The following is a 12,765-nucleotide window of genomic DNA, read 5'->3' on the forward strand; positions in this document are numbered from 1 at the left end:
AGACTTTGTAGTTTGTCTTTGAGTTCTTCCATTGAGGTGGCATATAAGTTGATAACAACTGAATCCCTAATCAACATATTGACCCAAGTTAAAATGAATTCTTTGGCAGTTGGGTTGGTCAGTAGATTGAATGTGGGCCTTGGAGTTAGGAAGATTGAAGTTCAAATCCTTCCTCAAAAACTTACTATACAAAAATCATATGATTATCTCAATAGATGTTGAAAAAGCCTTTGACATAATACAACTTACATTCCTATTGAAAACACTAGAAAGTATAGGAATAGAAGGACCTTTCCTAAAAATAATAAGGAATATATATCTTAAACCATCAACAAACATCATTTGCAATGGGGATAAGTTAGAAGCTTTCCCAATAAGATCAGGAGTGAAACAAGGATGCCCATTATCACCTCTATTATTTAACATTGTACTAGAAACACTTGCAGTAGCAATTTGAGAAGAAAAAGAAATTGAAGCTATTAAAATAGGCAATGAGGAGACCAAGCTATCACTCTTTGCAGATGATATGATGGTCTACTTAAAAAATCCTAGAGAATCAACTAAAAAGTTAGTGGAAATAATCAACAACTTTAGCAAAGTTGCAGGATACAAAATAAATGCACATAAATTATCAGCATTTCTACACATGTCCAACATGTCACAGCAACAGAAGTTAGAGAGAAAGAAATACCATTTAAAATCACCCTAAGCAATATAAAATACTTAGAAATCTATCTACCAAAACAAACACAGGAATTATAAAGCACAACTACAAAACACTTTCCAAACAATTAAAACTAGATCTAAACAACTGGAAAAACATTGATTGCTCATGGGTAGGATGAGCTAACATAATAAAAATGACCATCCTACCCAGATTAATTTTCTTATTTAGTGCCATAGCTATCAAACTACCAAGAAACTTTTTTACTGAATTAGAAAAAAAAAACTATAACAAAGTTCATTTGGAAGAACAAAAGATCAAGAATATTAAGGGAAATAATGGAGAAAAATGTGAAGAAAAGTGACCCAGTAGTACCAGATCTTAAACTGTACTATAAAGCAGTGGTCATCAAAACAATATGATACTGGCTAAGAGACAGAAGGGAGTATCAGTGGAATAGACTTGGGGAAAGTGACCTCAGCAAGATAGTCTATGATAAACCGAAAGAGCCCAGCTTTTGGGACAAAAATCCACTATTTGACAAAAACTACTAGGAAAATTGGAAAACAGTATGGGAGAGATTGGGTCTAGAACAACATCTTACACCCTATACCAAGAAAAATTCAGAATGGGTGAATGACATGAATATAAAGAAGCAAACTATAAATAAATTAGGCGAATACAGAATAGCATACTTGTCAGATCTCTGGGAAAGGAAGGATGTTAAAACCAAGCAAGAGTTAGAAAAAAAATTACAACATGTAAAATAAATAATTTTGATTACATTAAATTTAAAAGGTTTTGTACAAACAAAACCAATGCAACCAAAATTAGAAGGGAATCAAGAAATTGGGGAAAATATCTTTATAACAGAAACCTCTGACAAAGGTCTAATTACTCAACTATATAAGAAGCTAAATCAATTTTACAAATAAAAAATCAAACCATTCCCCATTTGATAAATGGGCAAGGGACATGAATAGGCAATTTTCAGATATGTAGTGCAAATAGGGTGCATATCAACCCTGCAAAGCCTTGCTGCAGAATTTCTGACAGTTGATAAGGGTTTAGAATCTTGAGGAAGTTGAGTTGACCCTGGAGACTCGTGGAGAGGAGTAGGGTTAATCTCAGCTCTTTCTTTGGATTGAAACCTGGCCTATATTCTGCAGCTTTTCTCTTAAAAATTGTTAGCTTAATTATTTCCTTGGAATCTCCCTAACCTCCCTTATTCCCCATCTTCATTTTCCCTGTCTGAATTTCTGTGAGGTTTTGAAAGGAGGGTAGATCGGAGTGTTAGTTTTAAACTTCATAGTTTAAATAGTCAAATAGGGCTTACCCTTGTTACAAATTATCTATTGAATCACTGTATCCAACTTTCCTAACCCTATTGATTACAAAACCACTTCAGAGCTGAGTTAAGGCAGGTCCTTTCTCAGTTTCATGTTCCTGTCTCCCTTCCCCACCTGACGTTTTTCCTAGGTGGCTGTTAGGGTTACCTTGTATCCTTCATCCCTTCCAATCAAGTCTAGAAATCAATAAACCCTGTTTGTCTTTAATCAAAACCTTTGGCTACTTCATTAGTTGATTGTTAAGAGAGGGAGGAGGAGAGAGAGGTATAACATTCTCTCTGGGTTCTGAGGGATTGAAGATGTCCATTTTGGAGGAAGTACAATCTTAATACTTCCTCTGAACTATCCCTTTGTAAACCTGAGAAACTGATTAGCAGACCTCTAGTCAGTTTCAAGCCATTCTTGGCTGGCCCTAACCTTTGTCTGTGGAAGTGCCCTTCCTACCTAAAGGGCTTAGTCTGTTTCCCTTAAGTGTCTCTGTCTCAAGCCTGTGTCTCAGTCTGTGTTTTCCAGGCAATAGCTGTTTGCCCAAAGTATCTCATCCTATCCCTTACAACTCCTTATACCTCTGTGTTCATATTCCCTAAAATCAGTCATTGCCTTACTTCTTCTACCACCTCAATTTACCACCTTTACCATTATACATTCCTTATTCACTTTACTGCCTTAGGGATTCACAAACCCCTATCCACAGTACTTTATCCTCTATTCCAACTATACCTCTGCTTAATTCCCTACTACTTCTAGCCTATTCCCTTGATTACCTCCAGCCTTTGGTCCCATATCATCCCATTGCCTCAGTCCCTTATTACATATTCCCTTATTACATCCAGCTACTACCCCTAGCCTAATCCTCTTATTACATCACCTTATTCCCTTATTACAGATAAAGAAATCAAAACTATCAATAAACACATGAAAAAGTGTTCTAAATCTCTTATAATTAGTGAAATGAAAATCAAAACAACTCTGAGGTACCACCTCACACCTTACAGATTAGCTAACATGACAGCAAAGGAAAGTAATAAATGTTGGAGGGATGTGGCAAAATTGGGACACTAATGCATTGCTGGTGGAGTTGTGAATTGATCCAATCATTCTGGATGGCAATTTGGAACTATGCACAAAGGGAATTAAAAGACTGTCTGCCTTTTGATCCAGCTGTAGTACTTCTTGGTTTAAACCCCAAAGAGATAATAAGGACAAAGACTTGTACAAAAATATTTATAGCTGCACTCTTTGTGGTGGCAAAAAAAATTGGAAAATGAGGGAATGTTCTTCTATTGGGGAATTGCTGAACAAATTGTGGTATCTGTTGGTGATGGAATACTACTGTGCTCAAAGGAATAATAAACTGGAGTAATTCCATGTGAACTGGAATGACCTCCAGGAATTGATGCAGAGTGAAATGAGCAGAACCAGAAGAACATTATACACAAAGACTGACACACGGTGGTAAAATCAAATGTAATGAACTTCTCTACTAGCAGCAATGCAATGATCCACGCCAATTCTGAGGGACTTATGAGAAAGAATGCTATTCACATTCAGAGGAAGAACTATGGGAGTAGAAACATAGAAGAAAAACAAATGCTTGAACCCATGGGTTAATGTGGATGTGATTTGGGGTGTAGACTCTAAACGACCACCCCAGTGCAACTATCAACAATATGGAAATAGGACTTGATCAATGACACATGTAAAACCAAGTGGAAATGCACGTTGGCTGTGGGGGAAGGTGGTATGGGGAGAGAAAGAACCCCCTATTCCCCTTTCTCCTTCCCCCTTTTTAACCATGGAAACCCCCCCACCAAATCATAAATAAATTAATAAATAGAGCAGCATATGAAAGAAAAAGCAATAAAATTTGATAAGATAGAAAAATATTATTTGGGGGAAATTACATCATATATGTCTAATGAATATTTGATATCCAAGATATAAGAATAGGGACTTGTTCTTTAATTTCATGAACATAGAGAATTTATAAGGAGAAAGCTCTCTCTATCAGAGTAAATTAACACCTTCTCTATACTTTATAAAACTTGAACCAAGAGTTCCAGAAGTGGAGCCAAGATGGTAGAGTGAACCAGAACAGCTTTGTGTCACCATGAGAACCCTCTCCAACCAAGATTACCACAAAATGAATACAGGAGTGAAGAACCAACATGGAGACAGAGTAAAACAACTTTCAAGGAAAAAAACCCCAAAGGTAGGCCAAGAACATTTGGGGTACTAGGGTGAGAGGAGAACAGAGTCAACAAGAGGCTGTAGCAAGTAGGGAAGAGCAAGTAAAGAGCAAGCAACACCCCCCCCCCCCCACCCACTCCATATCTACTCTCCCAGGTTCAGAAACTAAGTCAAAGCTAACATTCAGACCCTAAGATTCTGCCTGGGAAAATAGTGGTACAAGCCAACCTATACCTCTTGAAATTTCAAACCTGTGGAGAAGTCCCCACCCAAGGCTGTCTGAGCTGAAGTGGGCTAATATGTGTGGATCCAGTGAAAAGTCAGGAACCCAAGTCTGGGCTTGGGATAAGGACATAGTTCACACTTTGGGGTGAGGACACAGGGCCTTCCCTCTGCCATATTTTTGTCCAAAACTAAGGGTGGAACTCCAGGACAGGACAGTCAAGAATTTACCTTATTGGATTAAGTACACAGTGAGACCAAAAACTGAACCTAAGCCTCAGGCTAGAATTTGATCAGCTCCTGACCTGATTAAGTTCAGAAAGAGGTCAAAAGTTTATGTTTAAACCTGAGACCTACCTTTTGGGTTTGTTTTTTCCTTGAAAGTATCAGCATCTCAAGGGTCAATTAAATCAGTAGAGGGAGAAGGCTCTCAGAGCCCTCAACTCCCAGACCATCACAACATCCTACAAGAACTGAAAATGGTAAAAATGCAGAAAATAAGCTAAAAATAGCATTAAGGAAGGACTGAAGTTTAAGAGGGTACCCAACTTCCCAGAAAACAGAGCCTTTTAATAATCAGGGAAAATAAGCAAACAACAACAACAAAAAGCACCCAACAAAAAGCACCAAAAAAGAATTTTTATGGAGACAAGAGCAAGGTACAAACACAGAAGGGGACATGTGGGAAGCCGTTCTATGTATTAAAGCCTTTGGAGAAATAGGATCAAATTTAGGGCCTGTTATCTAGATTCCCTACGTGACCAATCCAGGCTGAGGCAGTCTTTGTGTTTGGTCCTGGTCACCTGAGCCCCAAAAGGCTCTGGTACCAGCAGGTAGGTTAATCCAAAATCAACTTGATCCCTCCAAGAAGGCTATTAGGAGTCATTTAGAGAAACAGAGTCTGTAACAGATATTTTATCTGGATCCCATTACAAAATCATCGGCAAGTAAAACTGTGTGTGTGATTTTCTGCACTGCATGTCAGGATGCAGACTGAATGGGCCATCTAAGATAAAAATCTGAGGCTCCTCTTTTGACTCAGTCTTTGATCCCCACCTTTTTTATAATTCTTATTGGAGAGCTTTGAAGTGGCAGACCAGCATCTACTGAGTTAATGATTCCTTTCCTAACAAATGTTAATTAGATAAGAGTGCATATTCAGATTAGAACTGGTTCCTTTAGGATTTGACTGGTGAGCATCTCCCTGGGATATTTCCTCTCCTGGAATTATCCCCTCCTGAATTGGGGTTTGGAATTTGACCATTTGTCTTTGCATCTGTATTCTTTAGACTTCAATGGATTATGCGTGACTTATTGCCCCTTACCAACTGTGACTTCTCTTTACTTGAAAAAGATATATAATAAACTTCCATGCCTGCAGAATTGGGGACAGCATGGGCTAACCACTAGTCTAGTTGTTCTCATTTTCTTTCTCATGCTTTAACCATCCTATACCACACGCTGCTCAGGACCCCAAAAAATCATATAGAGGCATGGCCCCCTATAGGGACAGTGAAAGCAAAGGAAACACATGCAAAGTACAAAATAAAAATATGGATTGGGCACAGATTCTAGAAGAGGTCAGAAAAAGACTTTAAAAACCAATTTAAGAGAGGCAGAGGAAAAGTGGGAAAGAGAAATGAAAGTGATGCCAGGAGAAAGGAAAGTGATGCAAGAAGAAATGAAAGTGATACAAGAAGAAATAGGCCAATTGAAAAAGGAGAACCAAAAACTGACAGAGGAAAATCAGTTTTTAAAAATCAGACCTGACCATCTAGAAACTAATGATTTCATGAGAAACCAAGAAACAATAAAGCAGAATCAAAGGAATGAAAAAAAAGAGGAAAACATGAAATCTCTTATTATAAATATAAAATGTGTTCAAAAAAGTCTTAGTGCAATTTTAGGCTGAAATAAGTTGTTCTATTTGTCTCTTCAGGACCCCTTGGACCATATTACTATCCAGAGGGTTTTATTGGCAAAGATACTGGAGTCTTTTGCTATTTCATTCTCCAGTGAATTAAATCAAATATGGTTTAAGTGATTTGCACAGAGTTTCTGAGCAACTTAGAGTCTTAAAGAGTTTTCTATGTCAGTAAGGGCTTAAGGGACTTACTCATAGCTATAGAGTGCATCTATGTCAAAAGAATATGTGAATCCAGATCTTTCTGACTGTGAGGACAGTTCTCTATTATGCCATGGCAACCTCTATCCAATATATTTAGAGATTTAACAAAAAATAATACAAATATAAGAAATGATATTTCCACATAGGAATTGTAAATGGTTAACAAGAAGAAAGATTGCTACAAATCACTTATAATAAGAGAAATACAAATAAAAAATCTCTATAATTTCACCCCCAGGGAACAAATTGGTAAACATGACAGAAGATGGGAATGGTCAATCCTGAAGGAGCTATGGAAAGATAAAAATATTAATACATCATTGGTGAAGCTGTGAACTAGCATAGCTAGTTAAGAAAAGTAATTCTGAATTTTTCTAAGATTACAACTAAGATGTTAATACACTTTGACACAGAGAATCTATTGCTAAGCAAGTGTTCCAAGGAGATTAAATAAAGAAGAAATCCACTACATAAACCAAATTATTAATAATAAACTGTGTATATGTGTAGTAACAGAATTAGAAACAAAATAAATGTTTATTGATTGGAAATGACTAAAAAACAAACAAAAATATGGTTTATGATTGAAGGAAATATTACTCTGCTATAATAAATAATGAATATGAATGTTACAGAAAAGCATGGAAAGACTTATATGAACTTATAAAGAGTTATTAAATAGAATTAGAAAAACAATATACACAATAAATGAATCAGTGTTGTTGGAAAGAATGGCAACAAAGTAAAAAAAGCAACAAAATATGAATGCTTTGTAATTTTAAACACCCTGGAGAAAAACTAAGCATATGCAATCTTTCTCCCTGAAGAAAATGTTGGGGAGAAGCAAATATGAGAGAGAGAAAGAGAATTTGGGGTCCTTTTCCCCTCATAAATTACAATATAATCAGAAATTAGATGGAACCCAATCAAATCTCCTTGATAAACAATACTTAAGGGAGTAATAGCCTAGTAGCTCCTTTCTCTTGGGAGAAAAAAGTGGTGTCCTCTAGACCCAACTTTCCGTTTCCCTTCCTGGCAGGAATGAAAGTCTCCATTGGAGAAAAGTGGAAGGTGAAAAGGCTAGAAATGTCTCTTCTTTTGCAAACACAAAGACAGGACCCTCACCACACACAGAATTCCCCTACACATGTGGGAACCACTCTATTGCTACAAATGGATTTTAAAAAATCCTAATGAAGACTTAGAGGGAATGACCAAAATTATTAGAATAAAAATTGTATTGAAATTGCATAATTTGAATGTAGATTCTTAACTAGTTCAGTTGTTTGTATTGAAGGTCCTTGTTAAGGTTTTAATAAAACATAAAAGAAAAAATAAAACAAAATGCTCTACCTCATAGGAGATCGCTAAGTGAGACTTGTGCAATTAACCCCAATCAAGACTTCATAGAGTCCTTGGATAAAAGGTAGAATTTCAAACACTAAATACAATTGTACCAATATGATGCTGTGTCAGGACATACTTGAATTCTCTTGCTAAGAGGGCTGGATAATGTTTACTGTCTTTTTCTATGAAGAGTGTACCATTAGCATTTCAATTCAAAGTTTCAGCACTATTTTTTCTTCTACAAAAAGCATCATTTCACTTTAAAAGAAACACATTTAGTGGAAATTCCTCCTGAAACCACTGTAATGCTTATGTGGCCCTACAAGATTTGCATGGCTAGGAATCAATATCTGAGACAAAGGACAATTATTCACCTTAAAGTGTCTGAAATGCTAACTTTCTGAAAAAAATTCAGTTATTTTTACCTCACACCAGAAAGCAGATTGTCTGAAAATATTAATTCCCTTTAAGCAACCATTAGATAAACATATTTTGATACAGACTGTAATTTTGTTTTAGTCACACAGGTAGACGATTTGGTTTTTTGGTCTTCTTTGTGCAGATTTCTCCTCCCTCCCTCATTGTTTGCTGTTTTATGGCAAATGAAAATATGTTTGTGGAAATTGCATATAAAATTGTTTATTATGGCTTAAATCTTCCGTAGCACTTTTTAAACGCCGGCAGTGGCTTCTACTTGGGCTGAGTGAGGCTTCTTTGTATAATTAAGACTATATATCTCATAGCTTCTATGTATGTCTCTCTGTCTATTTGGCAGCAGAGCTAATACATAAGGCAAAGAAAGAGTTTAAGCCTTTGATGGTAATAAGTAAAAGAATAAAAATCAGAACCTGGACTCAAAGGCAAGTCTGAGGAGTGTGTGTGTGTGTGTGTGTGTGTGTGTGTGTGTGTGAGTGTGTATTATTATTTGGTGACTCATCCTTCAAATAAAATCTATTTGCTGCTCAGAGGCAAAGGTGAGGAAACAATTCTAATATCTAAACACATTAAGATGAAAATAAGATCTTTCATTAAAGTAGAAAGTAAGAATCACATTACAAGGACAAGAGTAAGAAGACCAAAATTTCTTAGGTGCCAAAAAATCATGCAGAAAAAGATAATTACAAAATTTCAGTTACAAATGAACTTTAAAAAACTCAGAAGATATCTCTCAGCAGAGTATTGATATACATTTAACAACCAGCTAACTGTCTGAAAATTCATGAAACATTTACAAGTTTTATCTACCTTACTAACATTTTTGCATCTTTTTTATATCAACACAACCAAGAAATCACTAAGTCAAGGCCCTTCTTTTTTGTAGCTTTTGCCAATTTCTAAAGTGTAGATGCTCAAATTGATAATTTAGTAATCATCTCTTGGAAGTCAGCATCTGTTACAGTCAAAGTCCTCTAAAACATATTATGCCTCCCCAAAATGATCAACCTACATTTTCCTAATGACCTCACTGGAGTATGGGGTGGGAGTAATAGGGGATATCCACTAGCCTCTTTTGTCTCACTGTTTTTGAGGAGACAATTACTAAGAAACCTTCCACCCTCCTTCATAAGTCTGTCTCTCTAAGACTTCTGCTTAATAATCTTAATTCTGTCCTTTGGGGCAAAGTAGAAAACTTCTAATTCCTTTTCCATAGGAATATAGTGATCTAAGACAGTCCCAAAGACTCATGATGAACAAATACTATCTACCTCAAAAAAAAAAAAAACAACTGATGGTGTCTAAATGTAGACCAAAACTTAATGTATTTCAACTTTTTTTCTTCTTTTTTGTTAGCTTTCTCTTCAACAAAATGACTAATATAGAAAAGCATTTTACATGATTGCACATGTAAAATCTATATCAGAGTGCTTATCTACTATATCAGAATACGGAGGAAGAGAGGGAGGGAGAGAAATTTAAACTTAAAATTTTTTGAAAATGAATGTTAAAAGTTGTTTTTACATATAACTGGGGAAAAATAAAATATTTTTAAAAGCATAGAACTAATCACAGATTCCTGGGGCACTCTACTGAAGACTTTTGTCCAAACTAATACCGAATCATTCCAGTCCTTCAACCCATTATGAATCCATCTAATTGTACTAAGAGATAGCTCTTGTGTATTTGTAGTCCTTTTTTCTCCATAAGAATAGCAGGAAATATATTTTTACAAATTTTACTAATATTTTACTAAAATTAAATGTCCTATGTCTAGGACCTTCTCCTGAGTGACCATTTTAATAGCAAACAAAAAGGTAGAATTAGAGGCGAAATTTGAACTTAATCTTCCTAATTCTAATTCTAAATCCAGTTTTTTTCTACTAAAACAACTTGCCTCTCAAACCTTTGTGAACTCTGAAGCTATATTTTAGTTTACAATATGAACTTAAAACTATTATACCTTCACATTCCTGAGCTCTGAAATTCAATTCAATAATCATAATCTCCTACCTTTCTTTTTACCTTAATATCTCACTCCTGGACCTTTTCTTAGCCCTTATGGTAACCTATAGGTACTTAAATTCCTTTCTCTTCTCCTAGTCTTGTATGTACATTTTGGTCTTACTTGCTTCCATTCAAAGTTTTGACCCAATGGTTAACTCTTTCCATGATGAACTTTCTTCTATACATGTTTTAGAGTCCCTCTTGATTTTCTGGCATTGCTGTCCAATTAAGAACTAAATTTTGATAATGCCCCAAATATCGCTTCTCTGTCCTACTCCTGGATGCTTAAGTAACCATTGCTACATAAGTTTGCTAAATTCTCACTATTTCATAATCTGTTATTCAATTCTCTTTAACTCTCATCATGTTCACCCCCAATGCTGTTAAAAATTTCCTTAAATATCCTTTCTTTTATTTTCTCTTGTGTCTTAGTTATTGCCACATAGAAATGCAGTTGGTATTTGTGAGTTTATTTTATATACTGTTAATTTTGTTTGACTTTTATTGAAGTTATTAATTGTCTTAATTAGTTCTTGATAGATTAATGGGGAAATCACCAAATAAATTGTAATATATAAATGTAATGGAATATTTCTGGGCCCTGAGACATTACGAATATGGGGAACATAAAGGAATAAGGGAAAATATCTATGAACTAAAAACCTTTTATAAGCTCTTTACTCCTCACTATCACCCCTCTTGATCAGCAAATTATTTCACCTACTACTATACAAAGAAGACTAAGACCATTTGCATTTTTTCTTTGCTTGCTTATTTTTTCACCTAACATTTGTTATCAGAGGATGAATTGAGCTTCCTCTTTGGAAAAGCCAGATTTACACTAAATAACTGTTTGTTTGACTGATTGACTAAATCTGATTTGGTCATGAGTCCATCCCTTCCTATTTCCTCCAAGACCATTATCCAGTGAGAAATAAAGCAATGAAGGAAGATCCTAGAGGAAATGAGAACGAATGTTCATGCTTACAGTCAAATCAGAGGTATGTTTTTTATGACTAACAACTTCCTCAGGTTTTGCCTATCCTAATAAATAAATAAATAAATATGGTTGTTGTTTAGTCATTTCAATTGTGTCCAACTCTCTGTGACTCCATTTAGGGTTTTCTTGGCAAGATTACTGGAGTGGCTTGACATTTCCTTCTCCAGCTCATTTTATAGATGAGGAAACTGAGGCAAGCAGAGCTAAGTAACTTGCTTAGGGCCATATAGCTAATACGTGTTTGTGGCCAGATTTGAACTCAAGCTTTCCTCTGACTCTATGCCCAGCACTCTGTACTACCTAGCTGCCCCAAAATAAAACTTAAAAAAATAAATTAAAATATTTTACTTGATATAAACTCATGATATTTAAATCCTGCACTTTTCTCTCCTGCATAAAATTTTGAAAAGATTAAGTAACCCATATGGACAATATTTGTTTTCTGACAAACTCAACATTCCTCAGGTTGTTCACTATGGGGTATTTCCCCACCACTCTACTGAAACTACTCTCATCAATGTCCTTCATGACTGCCTAATCAAATAACCTCTTTATAATCCTCAGATTTTGGTCTTTTTTGCAGTTTTTGACATTTCTGATTCCTCCCTTTCTTCTGGAGAGGTAATGTGGAAGAGTCAAATGAAGAGTTGGGGGATCTTGAAATTAACTTACTACCACTTTGACTTAGTAAGTGCTGACCTCTAAAGACTTCACTGTCCGCTTCTATCAAAATGAGTAGTGGTCTTTTCCCTCCTTCTAACCTTCTAATTATGATATTCATCTAAGACCTGAACACATTCCATTCATTTTCTTCACTGATTATTTCATCTTTTATCTATCCTACAATTATCACCTCTTTCTACGTTATGACCGTAACCTTACTACTGTCTGCTAAATATCACTCTAAAAATGTCCCATTAATAAATCAATATGTTGAAAATTGAACTAATTGTCCTCCTAAGGTAGGAGAGAGGAGAGGAAATGCTTTGCTGTGTTCCTATTTCTTTTTATGGTATCATTATGTTTTTCTAGTGACCCATTATAAAGTCTTTAGAGTCATTGTTGAGAGAGGGAGTATATAATTAGAAAGGACACTAGACTAAGAATTAGGAATTCTGGGCTTGAATTTCATCTCAGACACTTGTTAGCTCTTCAATCTTGGATAGAGCTCTTCATCACCATTAGAGCCCCAGTTTATTCATCTGTAAAATGAGAGTAACATTACTTTCACCAAGAGGGCAGGTTGGCTTCAGCTTTAAAATCTAATCAATTGCCAGATCCTTTTCTTCATTTCTTTAGTATACTTTTCTCCAAGTACTCTATCTATTGTGTCACCTAACTGCTTCTAAGTGTGCTATCAATATGTTTACATGCATCACTTTCCTAATAGATTTTGGGAGCATTTAAGACAAAGACAATTATA

This window comes from Gracilinanus agilis, chromosome 3 (genome assembly GCF_016433145.1).
Source record: "Gracilinanus agilis isolate LMUSP501 chromosome 3, AgileGrace, whole genome shotgun sequence".
In the NCBI taxonomy this organism is placed as follows: Eukaryota; Metazoa; Chordata; class Mammalia; order Didelphimorphia; family Didelphidae; genus Gracilinanus; species Gracilinanus agilis.